The sequence below is a fragment of the Lithobates pipiens genome, unplaced genomic scaffold, assembly GCF_037356315.1.
Source record: "Lithobates pipiens isolate NorthernLeopardFrog02 unplaced genomic scaffold, aLitPip1_a1.2 Scaffold_3, whole genome shotgun sequence".
In the NCBI taxonomy this organism is placed as follows: Eukaryota; Metazoa; Chordata; class Amphibia; order Anura; family Ranidae; genus Lithobates; species Lithobates pipiens.
Window position 1 is genome coordinate 140,470,438 of NW_027507790.1, and position 18,001 is coordinate 140,488,438.

Sequence of the window (18,001 nt, forward strand, 5' to 3'; positions counted from 1 at the left end):
ATCCTGAAGATGTAAATGTCACTATAGCACGACTGCAAAGGTCCAAGACTATATTGTGTCTTATCACAGATCTGATAGGCAGCAACTTCTGTATAAAGCCTAGTACAATTTTAGTACAGCTATCTCCCCTGCTGTACTATTGTGTCCTAAGAGGGGGACCCCCCCAGCCAAAACACTCGGTCAGCGCTCTTAGCCATTGGCGCTGATTGAAAGACGATCAGCAGACCTTTTTAGGTCATGAGCCTTCCACAGAAGCCAGCCGAACAGCCAGCTTCTGTCAGACTGGATGCCATACACACGGCCAAACGTCAGCCAATTTCTATTGACATTCGGCCCCTGTGTGTACTAGGCTTAAGGTAGTTGTGTTAAGCCACTACTATAAAAACCTCCCATCCTCTCCAACATAACAAATGTGTCCCTGTGCTATATAAAAAATATGCCAATCTGTACCTATGTCAGAGCAGCTCCCGGTGCTAACGTGACTCCTTGGCTCTCTCTTATGCCTGGCTGACAGCTTCAGCAGGCGGGGCCGGGAGAAGAGAGAGAGCCGAGGAGTCATGTGATCACTGAGAGACACTGATATTAGGTACAGATCGACATTTTTTATAAAAAACACAGGCACATATATTATGTTACAGGAGGATTTTATAGTAGTTATGAGAGCAGACAGACGGGGGGAGGAGAAGAGGAGGACAGAGCAGGGCAGCCAAAGACAGAGGCATGTAAACTGACCGTGGTGCCATGATAAACCGTGGTCAGTTTACGGGAGGGTGGGGGGGCATTGTATAGCCAGGCAGGATCAGTCAGGTTCTTTAGGTGATAGAAGGAGCCAAATTACACAGCACAAGCACTGTGCTGTATAATATGCTTTAAGGTAACAGGATCTTTTTTTTTTTTGTTTTGGGGTTTTTAGGTTAACAAACACTTTAACGAGGAAGATGGAGGAACACTTTAAGGAGAAAGATGTGAGTCCACATTACAGTCTGATGTCCATCAAAAGTATTTTTCAAAGCAGTAGTAAGCGCCGATTTCGAATATATTCTAGGCTTACCTGTAAATACAGTGATTATCTCCTTAACTTGCGGTGTTTAGGAGCTATTCACACAGGATGTGCGCCGGTGACGTTGCCAGAGCATTCGCTCTGAAGGGATGGCATACTGCAGAGCTCTGTACCATGTCCGTGACTCCCATGCGCATGTACAGGTGCGAGGTCATTGAAGCTTGGCCATTCAAGTGGCTGCAGCCCATAAACCCAGAAGGAAGACCAGGGGAAGGTGGAAGCCCTCTCAGCGCACCACTGGAGGGCTTTGTTTTGAGGTCAGTATGCCATAATGTGCTAGTATGCGATGCATACCAAAACATTATGGATTAAACTGGCCGGGACCAATTAAAAAAAAAAAAAGAAAGTTCACTATTGCTATAATATATTCAGGTACAAACTTGCAGGCTCAGATCATCTGCTGAGACAGGAAAAGGAGTGCAATCAGATGCCTCTTGCTGGTCACATTCTGCAAACATCAACTGTCTGTGGGCCAAAGGAGATTAGGATCATAGCAAGGAAACATTAGGTGGGTTACAGAGTGTACTAATTGTTCTTTATATGATCCAAGACTGTATTGTGCTGTCTATCAAACTATACGTGAAAGACATGGACTGGTAATGATTAAAGAGGACCTATAATATATAGGGGGGTAATAACCTATATCCTTATGACTTTTTCTTCATTTTTTATTTTCTTTCATTATAAAAACGTTACTTCATTTGGCACATGTGTGAAATGAATCGCATGGAGTCATGTGCTGTACAATACTAGATCCATCTGTTGAAATAAATGTTTTTTCTTTTTTACCAGCAAATTAATGTACTTTTGTATAGTGCTAGAGGTGCATGAAATTATGCATGAAATTATGGGCTTCATCTTCATCTGGTACATCTGTAGTATGACAATACTGAAAGATCATGCAGTTTAAGTACAAGCTGGCATTTCCCAAAAGACAATGGCGACAGGTTGCCTTCTGGGAAAACGGCAAATGGAAAACAAAAAAGGTAATAAAGCAAAAAAAGCAGTGTAAGGCCTCATGCACACGAGACACAGGTGAAAACTCTGCTTAAAAAAAGCTGAAACGCGTGTTTAGAAACGATCGTTTAGGCGCGCTTAGGCGCGTTCAGCCATGTTTGCGTTTATAAACGTTTATAAAGATAACATGTAGACCCTCCCCAAGCTCTCAAAGCATGTTTTTTTAACTATTGCTGCTATTTTGATCAGAGTGAGCAGCAGCAACATAGAGAGCAGTTGTACACTTGCATTTGCTTCTCTTTCTGTGGTATATATTTTGAAATGGATCCCATCCCATATCTTTCTTTTATTTTTTTTAAATAATGTCTATTTATAGCAAATTATCCAATTTTTAAAAATATCTAAAATTTTCTTGTGGCAATTTTTAACATGTTTTCATTATTTCTAATATAAAACACTATTAAAATAGTTATTTTTAAATCTTAATATATGTTTTTATTCATTTTTTCTAGCTTCAAATTGTTTTATTTAAAAGCAAATCTATGTTAATTAGATTTTTTATAATTGTTTTAAATTTATTTGGCCAATTTTTTAATATATTTTTATCGTGAAATATGTACTGATTAATATATTTTAATTCTTTGCTGCTGTATATGGTAGTATAATATTTTTCAATGCCTTATTAAAATATCCAGAATACTAACCCTAACCATTCATCCTAACACTAACCACTAACCCTAACCCCTAACAGCTAGCACTATCCCTTACACTAACCCTAATCCAACCCAAACCCTAATCCAACCCTAACCCTAATCCAACCCTAACCCTAATCCAACCCAAACCCTAATCCAACCCAAACCCTAATCCAACCCAAACCCTAATCCAACCCAAACCCTAATCCAACCCAAACCCTAATCCAACCCAAACCCTAATCCAACCCAAACCCTAATCCAACCCAAACCCTAATCCAACCCAAACCCTAATCCAACCCAAACCCTAATCCAACCCAAACCCTAATCCAACCCAAACCCTAAACAATAACCCTAACCGATAACCATTTACCATAACACCCAACCCTAATGACCAAATTACATTGCTGCAGATGGTCACAGTTGACTTTGAGGCCATGTATCTCTGATGCAGAAAAGTGCATGACATTTTGCGACCCGAATTTGGGGCCCCCTATCTCGGGGTCACTTGATCCTCAAATTTGGATATGTTGTAGTGCTAGTTCCACTGTGTCTGCATACTGAATTTGGGGTTCCTGGCAATAATTGGCCCCAAGATATGGGCCCCGAAAGTCGGGTCGCAAAATGTAATTCTCTGATGTAGAAAAGTGCATGACATTTTGCGACCCGACTTTGGGGCCCCCTATCTCGGGGTCACTTGGTGATAAGAACCCCAAATTTGGATATGTTGTAGTTCTAGATCAACAGTGTCTGCATACCGAATTTGGGGTTCCTGGCAATAAGTGGCCCCAAGATAACTTTGGGGGCCCATATCTTGGGGCCAGTTATTGCCAAGAACCCCAAATTCGGTATGCAGACACTGTTGATCTAGCACTACAACATATCCAAATTTGAGGTTCCTATCACCAAGTGACCCCAAGATAGGGGGCCCCAAAATTGGGTCACAAAATGTCATGCACTTTTCTGCATTAGAGAATGACATTTTGTAACCCGACTTGTCGGGGTAGGCACGCAGCTGCACATACATGTTTGTGAAATATCCAACGGACATTCGCTGTCCCATCAACGGATGGGTCCAATATCGACGAGCTCTGACTCTGGACCTCTCACGAAATTTGCGACGACGTTGCCGTCTCATCAAGAGCAACATCAGGAGCATTTCCTGACATGTATTCATTATGGGATCCATATCAAAATATATACCACAGAAAGAGAGGCAAATGCAAGTGTACAACTACTCTCTATGCTGCTGCTGCTACTCACTCTGATCAAAATAGCAGAAATAGTTAAAAAAACATGCTTTGAGAGCTTGGGGAGGGTCTACATGATGTTATCTTTATAAACGCAAACGTGGCTAAACACAGCTAAACGCGGCATGCAAGCGCAGCAAAACGCGCGTTTCTAAACACGCGTTTCAGCTTTTTTTGAGCAGAGTTTTCCCCTGTGTCTCGTGTGCATGAGGCCTTAGGCTATTTCACATCAGCATGTTGATGTGAATTTTAGGGAAAGGGAGAAAGGTCTGTTCTAAATGTGTAAGAATTTAAAAGTGTTTTATTCCTTTTTTTTTTACATCAGATTCTTTTTATTTTTATATGCAAACAACATTAAAACAATACAAACAAGTTGTTCAAACAACCTCACACAAAACAAAACAAGCACTCCACAGAAAAGAAAACCCCAAACAAAAATAAAATAAAATAAAAAAAAGGGTTTTATTTAGGGCCGGTTCACACAGCGAGGCGAGGCGACACGGCTCGCCTCGCCTCGCTCCCGCAAGTCGCCCCCATTCAGTACTATGGAACCGTTCTGAGAGGAGCGACTCGAGTAGCTCCGACTCAGAAAAAAGGTTCCTGTACTACTTCGGGGCGACTTCGGGGGCGACTTGCATTGACTTCTATACAGAAGTCCTCTGCAAGTCGCCGCTGAGCTCCCCGCAGGTCGCGGCGAGGTAAGTCGGAGACGCCTCGCCGCGCCTCGCTGTGTGAACCGGCCCTTAGGGTACCATATCTAGAGCAGAAAGTTGCACAGTCCTTAGGGCTGTCACATAAAGGAAAAGTGTGTTCCCCAAATTTCAACCTCATTCTTACCGGCTATGGGGAAAGAACAGGTTCACTTTAACCTCCCTGGCGGTATGATTCAGTCTGGAATAAGGTGCTGAAAGCGGTACAATTATTTTGCATGGAAATCTGGCTTTTATTTTGTAGTCCTGTAATTCTTAGGAATAACGCTCTGAAATCTCTTCAAACCAGAGTCTAGCGGACATCCCGGGTATGATAAAGTTTATAATATAATAAAGAATAATAAAAATTATTCAATAATGTAATCAAATCCAAAAAAAAAATGAAAAAAGGGACATGTTTTGGTTGCTATGGACAATCTCCAAATTCCAAGCAGTAAAAAACAGTATTTATAATATAAAAGTGCATGCAGGGCATTGCACAAACCACTAGGGACAAAGGGGGTGTGTATTTTTTACTACAGCACTGTAATCTGTAAGATTACAGTGCTGTGTGTTTTGTGTTTTTTTACATTTTTGAATTTGCCGCCGTTCTCCGCTCCCGTGCGTCGTAACGTTGCAGGGAACGGAGCTCGGCGGCATTCGGCACTGTGAATCGAGCGCAGGACGGGTCGATCACACAGCGCGGCGGACATCGCTGGATCCAGGGGACAAGGTAAGTAACGTTACCTGTGTCCTCCCCTGCATCGAGCGGTGCAAGCCCGAGTCTGGCTCGGGGTTACCGCTATTGTAATTAAAATTCCAACCCGAGCCAGACTCGGGATTACCGCTAAGGAGGTTAAAGTGCACCTGTGTGCAGACTTTGAACATTAAAGGCGTAGGCTCTATTTACACTTGTGTAACTTGACATTTGACTTTGGACACAGTTGCAAGACAAGTCGCAGCCCAGTTATTTCAATGGAAGCTGTTCAAATTTATATGAGTTGCAACTTTAAAAAGGTTCCTGCACTGCTTTGATGTGACTTTCATGTGACTTGAGTGCCATGGACTGCAATGTAGACGCTGAAAAAAAAAAACACATGAAAGTCACATCTTAATGTTATTAATGTGCCAGCTGTGCAACACTCAAAGCCAAAGTCCAATCCAAATCGCACCTATCCAAAGTTGCAATGGAAATTGCGTGACTCTGGAGTTGCACAAGTGTGAATGGAGCTTTACTCCACTTTACTTTTCATATTACCGTATATACTCGAGTATAAGCCGAGATTTTCAGCCTCTTTTTTGAGGCTGAAAGTGCCCCCCTCGGCTTATACTCGAGTCATCGCTGTCTGCCTGCTCGATCAGCGTGTCGAGCAGACAGACAGCGGCCATTCTATAATTCAAAAGCCGCGCCTCCGGCTCCGCCTTCGCCTGTGATAGGCGGAACACTGAATTTCCCAGCAGCCTGTGTTCCGCCTATCACGGACATCGTCTCATCCTCGTACTACGGACGAGGATGAAAGGATGTCCGTGATAGGCGGAACACAGACTGCTGGGAAATTGTGTTCCGCCTATCACAGACAGGGAGGCGCGGCATTTGAACAGGGGAATGGGCGCCGACGAAGAGCGGTGATCCTGGGACGGGACCGGACGGAGGCTCGGCTCGGGACGGGACGGGACCGGACGGAGGCTCGGGACGGGACCGGACGGAGGCTCGGCTCGGGACCGGACGGAGGCTCGGCTCGGGACCGGACGGAGGCTCGGGACCGGACGGAGGCTCGGGACACAGGTAGGCTGGACACACAAGGCCACACACACACACACACACACACAGGGATGGATGGATGGATGGACACACACACACACAGGGATGGATGGATGGATGGACACACACACACACACACACAGGGATGGATGGATGGATGGACACACACACAGGGATGGATGGATGGATGGACACACACACACACACACAGGGATGGATGGACACACACACACACAGGGATGGATGGATGGATGGACACACACACAGGGATGGACAGGCATATCTCACCCTCGGCTTATACACGAGTCAATAGGTTTCCCAGTTTTTTGGGGGTAAATTGGGGGCCTCGGCTTATACTCGGGTCGGCCTATACTCGAGTATATACGGTATGTCCAAATATTGTCTGTAAGGTGGTGGAACCAGAGCTCTGTGATATCTGCTTCAATTGGTCAGTACAGTTTTTTGCACACTTTATTGATCATGCCCGTATATTCTAATACCAGCTAGACTGTACTGGGAAGACCTGACATAAAAGTCTGTATTGTGCCTGGTGTACCATACAACCATGACTATAATCATTCACAAAATCCAAGATAGAATAACTACAGGGTATTCCCTCATTACAGGACATTTCATGACATGTGTTTTCTCTACTGGACTTTCTGGAGCTGAACACGTTCATCATTTTAATGGTTCTAAATCATATTAAAATGGGATTTGTATGCAGCAATGATTACTGTCGCTCGCTCCATTTGACCACAGTTATTAAGACCAAAAAAACAAATATGCATCCTGAGTTCACAAAACTATTTCTTCATGAAATTGCTCTAATTTAACCCCACGAGTGGCAAACAAATTTTACACAGGCTGCAAAAATAAGACCCAAAATATCACACCTATCAATGCATAAAAAAATTATTATTTATAGATTAGCAGTGGCAGCTCACTACAGGCTAAGATTTACCTGCATTTCAGGATCAATAGGTACTATTCAGTACTTTTAAATTAACGTTGGATTGTGTAAATGTACTTCATATCTGTGCTTAAACAGATTTAAAATTTTGCCCAGAGGTCAGCGATGTGAGGTGGTACAGTGACTTCGAATGTCGGCCAGGACACTATCTCCATTGACCTGCATGTTCTCCTTGTTTGTGAAGGTTTTCTCGGAATACTCGCTGGAGGATAACTGGCTGCTGTCTAAATTGGTTCTAGTATGTGTGTAAAAAACTGGTATGCACTCGTGTTATCACATTCTGCATGCCAGTCCTAAACCCAAGCACTTGGGGTGACCTACAAATTGTATGGAAAAGACCTTCACTCATAGTGCAAAGAGCTAGCCCATAGAACTGCTGAGAGTTGTGTACGACTGAACAGTGTGTATATACAATATGTGACAATATTATGGGAATAGTGACTGGAGAAGTTGGAACAAGAACAGTGTTTAGGAATTCAAGAAGATGAAATGCATTGTGCAGCTTGCTGGGAATTAAACAAGCATTTAAATTAGTATCACATATGATTGCAGTCAAAACATTTTGCCTATTTGTTCTGTACTGACTGAACGCTTGTGAAAATGATGAAAGCAAAATGTCCTCTGTCAGCTAGCCCAGTAAAAAAAAGTAAACATCTTTTATATATACAGTAAAACCTCAGATTGTGAGTAACGTGGCTTACGAGCATTTCGCAATATGAGCTTTTTAAAAAAAAAAAAATCCTGACTCGATTTGTGAGCGTTATCTCACAAGACAAGCAGGATTCAAGTCTCTGGGGTGTGCAATACCGCATGTGGGCAGAGGTGCGGGGGCGTGGCGGTGCTCAGAAAACCTCCCTTCCAGAGTCTTTCTGATTGTCTCCAGCGCCCCCCCCCCCCATCTCTGGCCACATGCAGTACTGCATACACTAGCAGTAACACTGGAACGAATTATCTGAGTTTCCATTGATTCCTATTGTGGAACTTTTAGATATACGAGTGCTTTGGATTACAAGCATGCTTCTGGAACAAATTATGCTCGTAATCCAAGGGTGGTTACAAAAACATTGCCGCTGTGCTGTAAATTCAGTACTATCCAATGTTCTTCCAGTGACAGAAAACATCAAGATCAACCAGAATATTAAACAAAATAAATCATATAAATTCCCAAACTAGAGAAACAAAAAGAGATGTGTATGGAGCTATTGGTATTACATGTCCTAACCACTAAAAATCCTGACCCAACATATTCCAGCTTTCATTGTCAAAAAGAGGAAGAAAAACTCCAAAACGAAACACTACTTCACCAAAGTATGTCCAGGTCAATGTTATAGCGTCTCTCATTTTTCTACATTCCTTCAGACAACTATCCTAAAAAACTGTACAATTACATAGGATAGTATTCAGTATTAAAAATTCCAAGACCAGCATAAGTGACAGTAATGAGAAACGCATCAGACTAGGTCACTGCCAGGACATTTACAACGCTCAACTTTATTGGAACGCTTCAATACGTCTTTTGGGCTGGTTCACACCACAAAAATACACTCCAGATCCGATACAGATGCGTTTTTGCATGCGTGTTTTTAACGCGTTTTTGGCACGTTTCTGGATGCATTCCAGATGCGGTTTCCTCTTTTTTTTTTTCACTGAACTGGGGTCCAGTGCATTTTTGATTCATTCCAGTGAGTTTTTGATAAGTTTTACTGCGTTCCAGTACAGTCCAGCACAGGAAAAATGTAGAAAAAAAAATGTTCTACTGTTTTTTCTGGAACTAGAAATCCCTGGAACTGACTGCACTGTTGTGAATTATGCCATTGGAAACCTTATAACTTACTTTCCATGCATTTATGATGCAGATAAAAAGCCAATGGACCACATGTGGTGTGAACTGGCCCTTAATCTTTTGCGGCAACTTATCGGTAGTGCAAGGTTGGCTTCATATCTGTGTATTGAGGTAATGCAGCAACACATGGTGGTTATTTACTAAAGGAAAATCCACTTTGCACTGCAAGTGCACTTGGAAGTGCAGTCCCGAGAGGGACATGCAAGGAAAATAAAAAAACAGCATTTTAGCTTGCACATGATTGGATGATAAAATCAGCAGAGCTTCCCCTCATTTCAGATCTACCCCTTAGATTTACAGTGACTGCACTTCCAAGTGCACTTTCAGGGCAAAGTGGCCTTTCGTAAATAACCCCGCTTGCAACATTCAATGAATGGTGCTGTGCCGTTCAACCTAAACTGAACCCTAAAGTCTCTTATGAACACACCTAACATATGTTGCAGTGCGGTGCTTTCAAAAAATAGTGCTTGTTTGCTTTTAAAAGTGTTATTAAAGCGTAACTACCCTTTATCTGAGCACCACAAACCAAAATAGTCAATGTTGATTGAGAGAGTGAAGTTCCTTTTCAAACCCTCAAAATGTGAAAAGCCTGCAGACCTCAACATTAAAGAGCAGCTCAGACATCCTCTCAACGCATCTCCATACAAACATCAAAGCTGCTTTTTTTTTTTTTTTTTAACTAAATCGAAGGTGGGGCGGGTCATTCACCACGTTGCAGCAAAAGCAAGTGGGGTACTGGTGAGGTCAGTGTACCTATATGGACACATGCCCATATTTAGCGAATGGCATTTACTAAATAAGGGAATGTTTCCTTATAAGAGGACCATCAGCAGCAGCAGCCCACCTTTGTTTCTGGTCACTGCGAGGTGAGGAACGACCCAGTCCACAGACGAATGATCAAAATAAAAGACAATACGAGCGATTTGATAGTTCATACAGAGAATAGTTTGGTGGATGCCCAAGCTCATCTTTAGCAAGTATATGCCCTAGTTATAGAGAAACAAGAAAGTACTGGGGTCAACAAAAGGCAAGTGCTGTGCACAACCAGAGTAAGAAACACAATATGCATGTAGAAATATACACAATATATATGTACACCAATCAGCTATAACATTGTAGCTGCTGACTTAATATTAGGACACTCACCTGTCCAGGAATCCAGCAGTGTCCTCACTCGAGCCGATTTTGCAGCTGCCAATCGGGTGCTGCCGCTGCCATCTCGCTAAGTGAAACAGTCAGTGAAGCCTTGTGGCTTCACAGCCAGTTCCCTACTGTTCATGCATGAAGCACACTGAGCTCTGTGAATGGGCCGGCTTTGGGGAAGGAGACCGAACATCCGGCTGAGCTCTAAGCGAACTGAGCTCTGAGCGAACTAAGCCAGAAGTGGGAGTGGGCACCTGTCAAAACCAGTAGGGGAGGAGGCAGACAAGCGGAGCTTCCCCTTTTGGGTGGAGCTCCACTTTAACCACTTCCCGACCAGCGCACGACGATGTACGTCGACAGAATGGCACGGGCAGGCATATTGGCGTACAGGTACGTCCAATATTCGATGCCGCCCTGCCATCGGGAGCGCGCCGCCGGCGGCGCGCTCCCGCGCTGGTCGGGACCCCCGTGAGTCCGGACGCGGGACCCGCTGACTCGATTGCCGTGGGCATCCCCGCGATCGTCTCACGGAGCGGCCGAATGGAGGAAATGCTGTATAAACAACATTTCTCCATTCTGCCTAGCAACTAGTGACGCTGATCTCTGCTCCATGTGATTGGAGCAGAGATCAGTGTACACTAAATGAAGGCCCAACCCCCCCACAGTTAGTAACACACCCCTAGGAACACTTAACCCCTACACTGCCACCCACTGGTTAACCCTTTCACTGCCAGTGTCATTTACACAGGAATCACTGCATTTATATAGCAGTGATTACTGTATAAATGACAATGGTCCCAAAAATGTGTCAAAAATGTCCGATGGGTCCCCCACAATGTCGCAGTCACAATAAAAATTGCAGCTCAACGCCATTACTAGTAAAAAAAAAAAAAAATTATTAATAAAAATGCTATAAAACTATCCCTATTTTGTAAACGCTATAACTTTTGCGCAAACCAATCAATAATCGCTTATTGCGATTTTTTTTACCAAAAATATGTAGAAGAATACGTATCGGCCTAAACTGAGGGAAAAAAATGTTTTTTTATATATTTTTGGGGATATTTATTATAACTTAAAGTAAAAAATAATGCGTTTTTTTTCAAAATTGTCGCTCTATTTTTGTTTATAGCGCAAAAAATAAAAACCGCAGGGGTGGTCAAATACCACCAAAAGAAAGCTCTATTTGTGGGGGAAAAAAAAGGACGTCAATTTTGTTTGGGAGCCACGTCGCACGACCGCGCAATTGTCAGTTAAAGCGACGCAGTGCCGAATCGCAAAAAGTGGTCTGGTCTTTGACCAGCAAAATGGTCCGGTCTGCAAGTGGTTAAGGTATGGACTCTATTAGACCTCTGAGGGTAGGCTGTGGTACCTGGCTGTCAGTAGCAGATCCTTTAATCCTGTAAGTTGCAAGATGGTGCCTCCATGGATCAGACTTGTTTTTCCAGCACATCCCACAGATGCTTTATGGAATGATATCTAAAGAATTTGGATGCCAAATCAACACCTCAAACCATCCTTGAATTCATCAGACCAAGCCTCCTTCTATTGCTCTGTGGTCCATTTTTGATGCTCACATTGTAGGTGCTTTTGGATGTGAGCACAGGTCACTATTTACACCCTGGCTAGTCAGCAGCTGTGCAGCACCATATGACACAAACTGCAATGCACTGCATGTTCTGCCACCCTTCTAACGGAACCAGCACTAACCCGTTCCCTTCGACATAACGTATATATGCGTCTCCACTGCACTGGGGCCACATATATGTGTATCTCCCTTTGTGCTTGGAGTGCAATGCCTGCGCTCCCAATTCCAGGTCACCTGATTATCTGATTTGCTACCACAGTGATCAGTCACTAAACAATGTATATTTCTCTTTCCTTGCAGAGAGGAAAAAAAAAAGAAGTGTGTGTGAAATAAATAAATAATAAAAAAAGAAGAAAAAAAAAAAACCTATATCAAGGTTAGTGTCTGGGTCAAGGTCAGAGCCAAAGGTCAAGGATCAGTTTATTTTGGGCAAGAATTAATTTTTTTTTGGTTACATTTTTTAAAATTTGTGTCAGTGTGTTTTAGGTAGGACCGCAAAAAAAAAAAAATCCTAAATGCGCACTATTGCATCTGGGCTGTAATACGGGTACAAACAATAAATAGCATAGACAAGTGATATCACTGTAATAGCCAGGAGCAGGAGAATTTATATTGGGTTGGTATTTGGTGGTAGGTTAGCAGTAACAGTAAATATACAGCTAAATTTAAACAGTTTTTTTTTTTATTTTTTTTTACTATTTTGGGTCAATTTTCCTTTCGATAAGTATAAAAAAAAAAATAAAAAAAAAATCAGGACCTATCCATAACCATTTACTACCAAATAAAATGCCAAATTTGTCTTGAAAAAAATAAAAAACAGGTGTAAACCATACTAACGCATGTTAAAAGTGCAAAATTGCACTTAGGCATTAAGATTTGTTTTATTCTTAGGTGTGAATGGGCTAACTTTTTCAGCAATTTGAGATTCTATTGTATTAGACTACTCAGGCCAGATGTATGATTTAGCCCTGGCCATCCAAGACCCTTGCTGGTTCGTTGGTTTTCCTTCCTTGGACCAATGCAGACCGGGAACATCCCACAAGAGCTGCAGTTTTGAAGTTGTAGCCATTACGATTTGGCCCTTGTCAAAGTCACTCAAATCCTTACGCTTGTCCAATTTTATTGCTTTCAACACATCAACTTCAGGAACAACATGTTCACTTGCTGCCCAATTTATTTCAGGAGCCAATGTAACAACGAATACTGTTTATTGGAGCGTTTTCTACCACTGTAACCTCGCCTCTTGTTCTGGGACAACATATGACGTCGTCCCACTCTCACCATGCTTTTGTGCCCTTGGAGCCATGCAGCGCAGCAACAGGTGGTGTGATGGGTCCCCGAGACATGGTGCATCACCAATCCTAGTAAAGAGCCAATGATGAGGCTCTTTATCCATGTAATCAGCTGTGTCCAATCACAGCTGATCCCATGTAAACAAGGGAATGCCAGTTATTGTCATTCTTTTCCTCACACTGACAACGTGTTAGGAGAACCAATCAATGGCATTTCCTCAAAGGGGAGATCTGCACTGATAATCAGGGCAATGATTATCAGTGCAGCCCAACAGTGATGCCTATCAGTGCCTCCTTGTCACTGTCGCTTATCAGTGAAAGAGAAAAATTACTTATTTACAAAATTTTATAACAGAAACTAAGAAAATTATTATTTTTTTCAAAAAAACGTTGGTCTTTTTTTTCGTTTTTATTATATATATATATATATTTTTTTTTTTTTTTTAAGCAAAAAAAAACACCCTGTGGTGATTAACCACTTGACCACTGGGCACTTAACCCCCCTTCCTAACCAGACCAATTTTCAGCTTTCAGTGCTCTCACACTTTGAATGACAATTACTCAGTCATGCAACACTGTACCTATATGAAATGTTTGTCCTTTTTTTCCCCCCACACAAATAGAGCTTTCTTTTGGTGGTATTTAATCACCGCTGGGTTTTTTTATTTTTTGCGCTATAAATCAAAAAAGACTGAAAAGTTGGTAAAATAATAAATAAAAAATGATTTGTTTCTGTTAATCACTTGTCGCCCACCCTATTACAAATAAACGGCGGCAAAGTGGTTTGATAATCCTGACCGGACGTCATATGACGTCCTCAGGATTATGAGCCGCTGGGGGCGCGCATCGCGGCGATCGTTGTTGCGGGGTATCAGTCTGACACCCGGCAACTACGATCTCGGTAAAGAGTCTCCGACGGAGACTCTTTACCACGTGATCAGCCGTGTCCAATCACGGCTGATCAGTGTAAATGGGAAGAGCCGGTGATCGGCTTTTCCTCACTCGCGTCTGTCAGACGCGAGTAGAGGAGAGACGATCGGCTGCTCCTCTGACAGGGGGGGGTCTGTGCTGATCGATTATCAGCACAGCCCCCCCGAGGATGCCCACACTGGACCACCAGGGACACCACCAGGGAAAAGGTAATCCTCCCTAGACCACCAGGGATGTCCATGGTCAGCACAATGGATGCCAATCAGTGCCCATAATGGATGCCAATCAGTGCCCACAATGGGCATCACTGATTGGCATGCATTATTGTTTGGCACTGATTGGCATCCATTAGTACAGTATAAAACCAATGCCGCCTATGAGTGCCCACCCTTGCCGCCTATGAGTGCCCACCTGTTATGAGTGCCCACCTGTGCCGCCTAGGAGTGCCCACCTGTGCCGCCTAGGAGTGCCCACCTGTGCCGCCTAGGAGTGCCCACCTGTGCCCATCTGTGCCGCCTATCCATGCCCATCTGTGCCGCCTATCCATGCCCATCTGTGCCGCCTATCCATGCCAATCCGTGCCAGCTATCCATGCCAATCCGTGCCAGCTATCAGTGCCAATTTGTGCCACCTATCAGTGTCCATCCGTGTCGCCCATCCGTGCCGCCTATCAGTGTCCATCAATGCCACCTCATCAGTGCCACTTCATTGGTGCCCATCAGTGCCGCCTTATCAGTGCCCATCAGTGTAGCCCCATCAGTGCCCATCAGTGAAGGAGAAAACTTACTTATTTACAAAGTTTTGAAACTGAAACAAAAAAAAACATTTTTTTTTTCAAAATTTTCGGTATTTTTTTATTTGTAGCGCAAAAAATAAAAACCGTAGAGGTGATCAAATACCACCAAAAGAAAGCTCTATTTGTGGGAAAAAAATGATAAAAATTTCATTTGGGTACAGTGTAGCATGACCGCGCAATTGTCATTCAAAATGCGACAGCGCTGAAAGCTCAAAATTGGTCTGGGCAGGAAGGTGTTTAAGTGCCCTGTATTGAAGTGGTTAAAATTGATTGCAGAGTATTGCAGTGTTGTAGAGTATTTCACAGTATGGGCAGCGGAGTACTGCAGAGTACTGTCATGGAGCAGTGCTGTGGGCTGGATGTGTAGTGCCCACAGCGCTGCTCATCTCTCCCCCTCTCACTGTACTGATTGGTACGGAGAGGGGAGGGAGGAATCGGCGTCATGATAGGACGCCGGTTTGTTTACAAGTGACCACTCCATCATTTGAAAGAGCGATTATGTTGTAAACGGCTGCTACCAGCGGCTGTTTACCGCGATCCGTGATGCACCCAGTCTTCCGGACCCGGCAGTCGCGGATGTTTACAGGAGTGTGCCAAAGGGGACACGCGAGAGCAAGATTCTGGGAGGACACCCATGGACGCCCTCCCAAAAAAACCTGACCGCGCTGTAGCCGTCTTTCGACTATGGCCCGGTTGGCATGTGGTTAAATACAACCAAAAGAAAGCTCTGTCTTAAATAAATGTTAAAAATGTTGTTTGGGTACAGTGTTGCATGACTGCGCAATTTCCATTCAAAGTGTGACTGCGATGAAAGCTGAAAACTGGTCTGGGCAGGAAGGGGGTGAAAGTGCCCTGTAGGCAAGTGGTTAAAGAGTAGGGATGAGCTCAGGTGTGTTCGCATGCTCCACGTGCAGAGCTGCGCTAATCAAAGGCAGTGAGACATTGCCCCGATGTGCGGCTGCAGAGGCCGGGAAATGTCTCACTGCCTGTGATTAGCGCAGCGCTGCGCGGACTTCCTGGTGGGCTCTGCACGTGGACCATGCGAACACGCCTGAGCTCATCCCTATGAAAGAGTAAAGATGAGCTCTGGTGTGTTCACAGCTCCACGTGCCCGCGCCCACCAGGAAGCTGACACTCTGTGCAGCTGCGGATCGGGAAATGTCTCACTGCCTGCGATTAGTGCTGCAAAGTGTCAGCTTCCTGGCGGGCACGGGGATCTGCGAACACGCCTGAGCTCATCCTTATTAAAGAGTCCCGTTGTCAGGAGGGGTGTCTCCAGTGGCGGCTGGTGCTCCATTTTTTTGGGGGTGGGGGGGTAACAAACCCACTCCCTTCCGCCAGCCCTTGCACTTACCCCAGCCAGGTCCCGGGTGGCTTCTCCTCCTGGCCAATCCAGTCTCAGGACCCGATTCCTGTCCTGTTTGGCCAGGAGGAGAAGCAGGAAGACAAAACGAATATTGATTTGCTATTGCCACAAGTGGGCGGGCTCAGGACCCTTTTTTTTTAAGCCAATTAGAGCTTCTGGCTGTAGTCATGTGTTTTACAAAAAAAAAAAACACTGTAGAACTCTATGTGCCCACTGCCCTGCATGGAGATCAGAGGGGTGGCACCCCTGTGCCCCTTATGGGCTTGTCTCTAGATTTCCTCATCCCCTCTATAAATGATGTGGCGCAGTGTGGAGTTGTGCTGCATTTTTGTATAGAACTCATCACCACATGGGGAAGTTGTGAACAGAACAACAAAAAACTATTACAATTCCATTCAGCCTGCACCCATCTATGCTGATCAACACAACCCAATTGACGGGATGTGACCAGTCCTTATTGTGAGCCAAAAGAATACAAAATAATAAGATAATGATACACTGAGCCCCATCCATACAGAGCAGACATAGTGGTAATGAGGATCCCGATGTGTGTATATGAGGAGTGTCCCCCTCCATGGATGTGTAGTAAGGTGTCACCTTCATCTGGTGATGACACATCCCGGGGATGTCACACAAGTGCTGCACTCCGGACTAACTTCCTCCCTCCCCAGCCTGACAGAGAACGTGTCACCCCCGGGTGTAAATCCCCGGCCACCCCCATCCTACCTGATCCGATCATCCCACACAAAGGACCGGCATTATCCACAGTCCGGGCCGCATGCACACACATGAAAACTTCCGCAGCTCGCAGAGGAGGAGGGCGGGGAGACGACACACTGCACGCCTCTGCTCGGCGGCTGCCCTCTGATGATTTTTTTAGGTCGCTTTGGTAACGTTGCGCTGCTATTGCCACATACTTTACATTTCCATTCCTTTTTGGCCCCCCTGGCGAGCCGTACCTGAGAGATGCCCTCAAGGAAAATGGCGACACCGGCGCTCTCACACGTGACAACGCGGCTCTGGTGCAGTGAGGCGGGAGGATGTGGTGCATTCGCTTGCCCATGACAGGGCGGCTTGTGAAGTTTGGAAATGCCTGTACTCAGAAACGACACAAAACAATTCATAGATAGAAATAATATAATAGTAATAAAAGTAACAAAATAAACATTTCATTCACAAAAGTTGAAACTACCATATGAATACATTAAAGTGGTTGTAAACCCTTACAGATCACTTAGACCTACAGGTGAGCCTAGATTAAGGCTTACCTGTAGGTCCAGGTAATATCTCCTAAACCTGCACGGTTTAGGAGATATTTGCAAATGAAAGCACCGCTGTCTACGGCGTATGCGCCATAGACAGCGGTGCACTGAGCATGCCCCTACTAACAGCAATCATGCCGTTAGTGGCGGCTCCCACGCGCATGCACGGGGGTGACGTCATCGCAGCTCCGGCCAGTCACAGCACCGGAGCCGCAATACCCAGAAGTCACTCTGGGTATTATGGCGGCATCGGCGGAGGACGAGGGTCGCTTCAGGAGCTTCCATCTCAGGTAAGTTATTCATAATGAGCTAGTATGCTATGCATACTAGCTCATTATGCCTTTGCCTTGCAGGGTATATTTTTATTTTTGTTTTTATTAAGGCTTTACTTCCTCTTTAAC

The 18,001-nt window shown here is 44.3% G+C and overlaps 1 protein-coding gene across 5 annotated transcripts in view; it reads right to left on the reverse strand.

Annotated features, from left to right (window-relative positions):
- Window positions 1–17,285, reverse strand: part of PPIP5K2 (diphosphoinositol pentakisphosphate kinase 2) — a 200,490-nt gene extending 183,205 nt beyond the window's left edge. For 3 of the 5 annotated variants that reach the window (XM_077462326.1, XM_077462325.1, XM_077462324.1), the window contains exon 1: window positions 17,065–17,284. The gene's annotated coding sequence lies outside the window, so the exon portion shown is untranslated. Of the gene's footprint in view, window positions 1–17,064 lie in introns of all 5 variants that reach the window. The other 2 variants (XM_077462328.1, XM_077462327.1) reach the window with 2 other exon arrangements.
- Window positions 17,286–18,001: the final 716 nt, after the last annotated feature.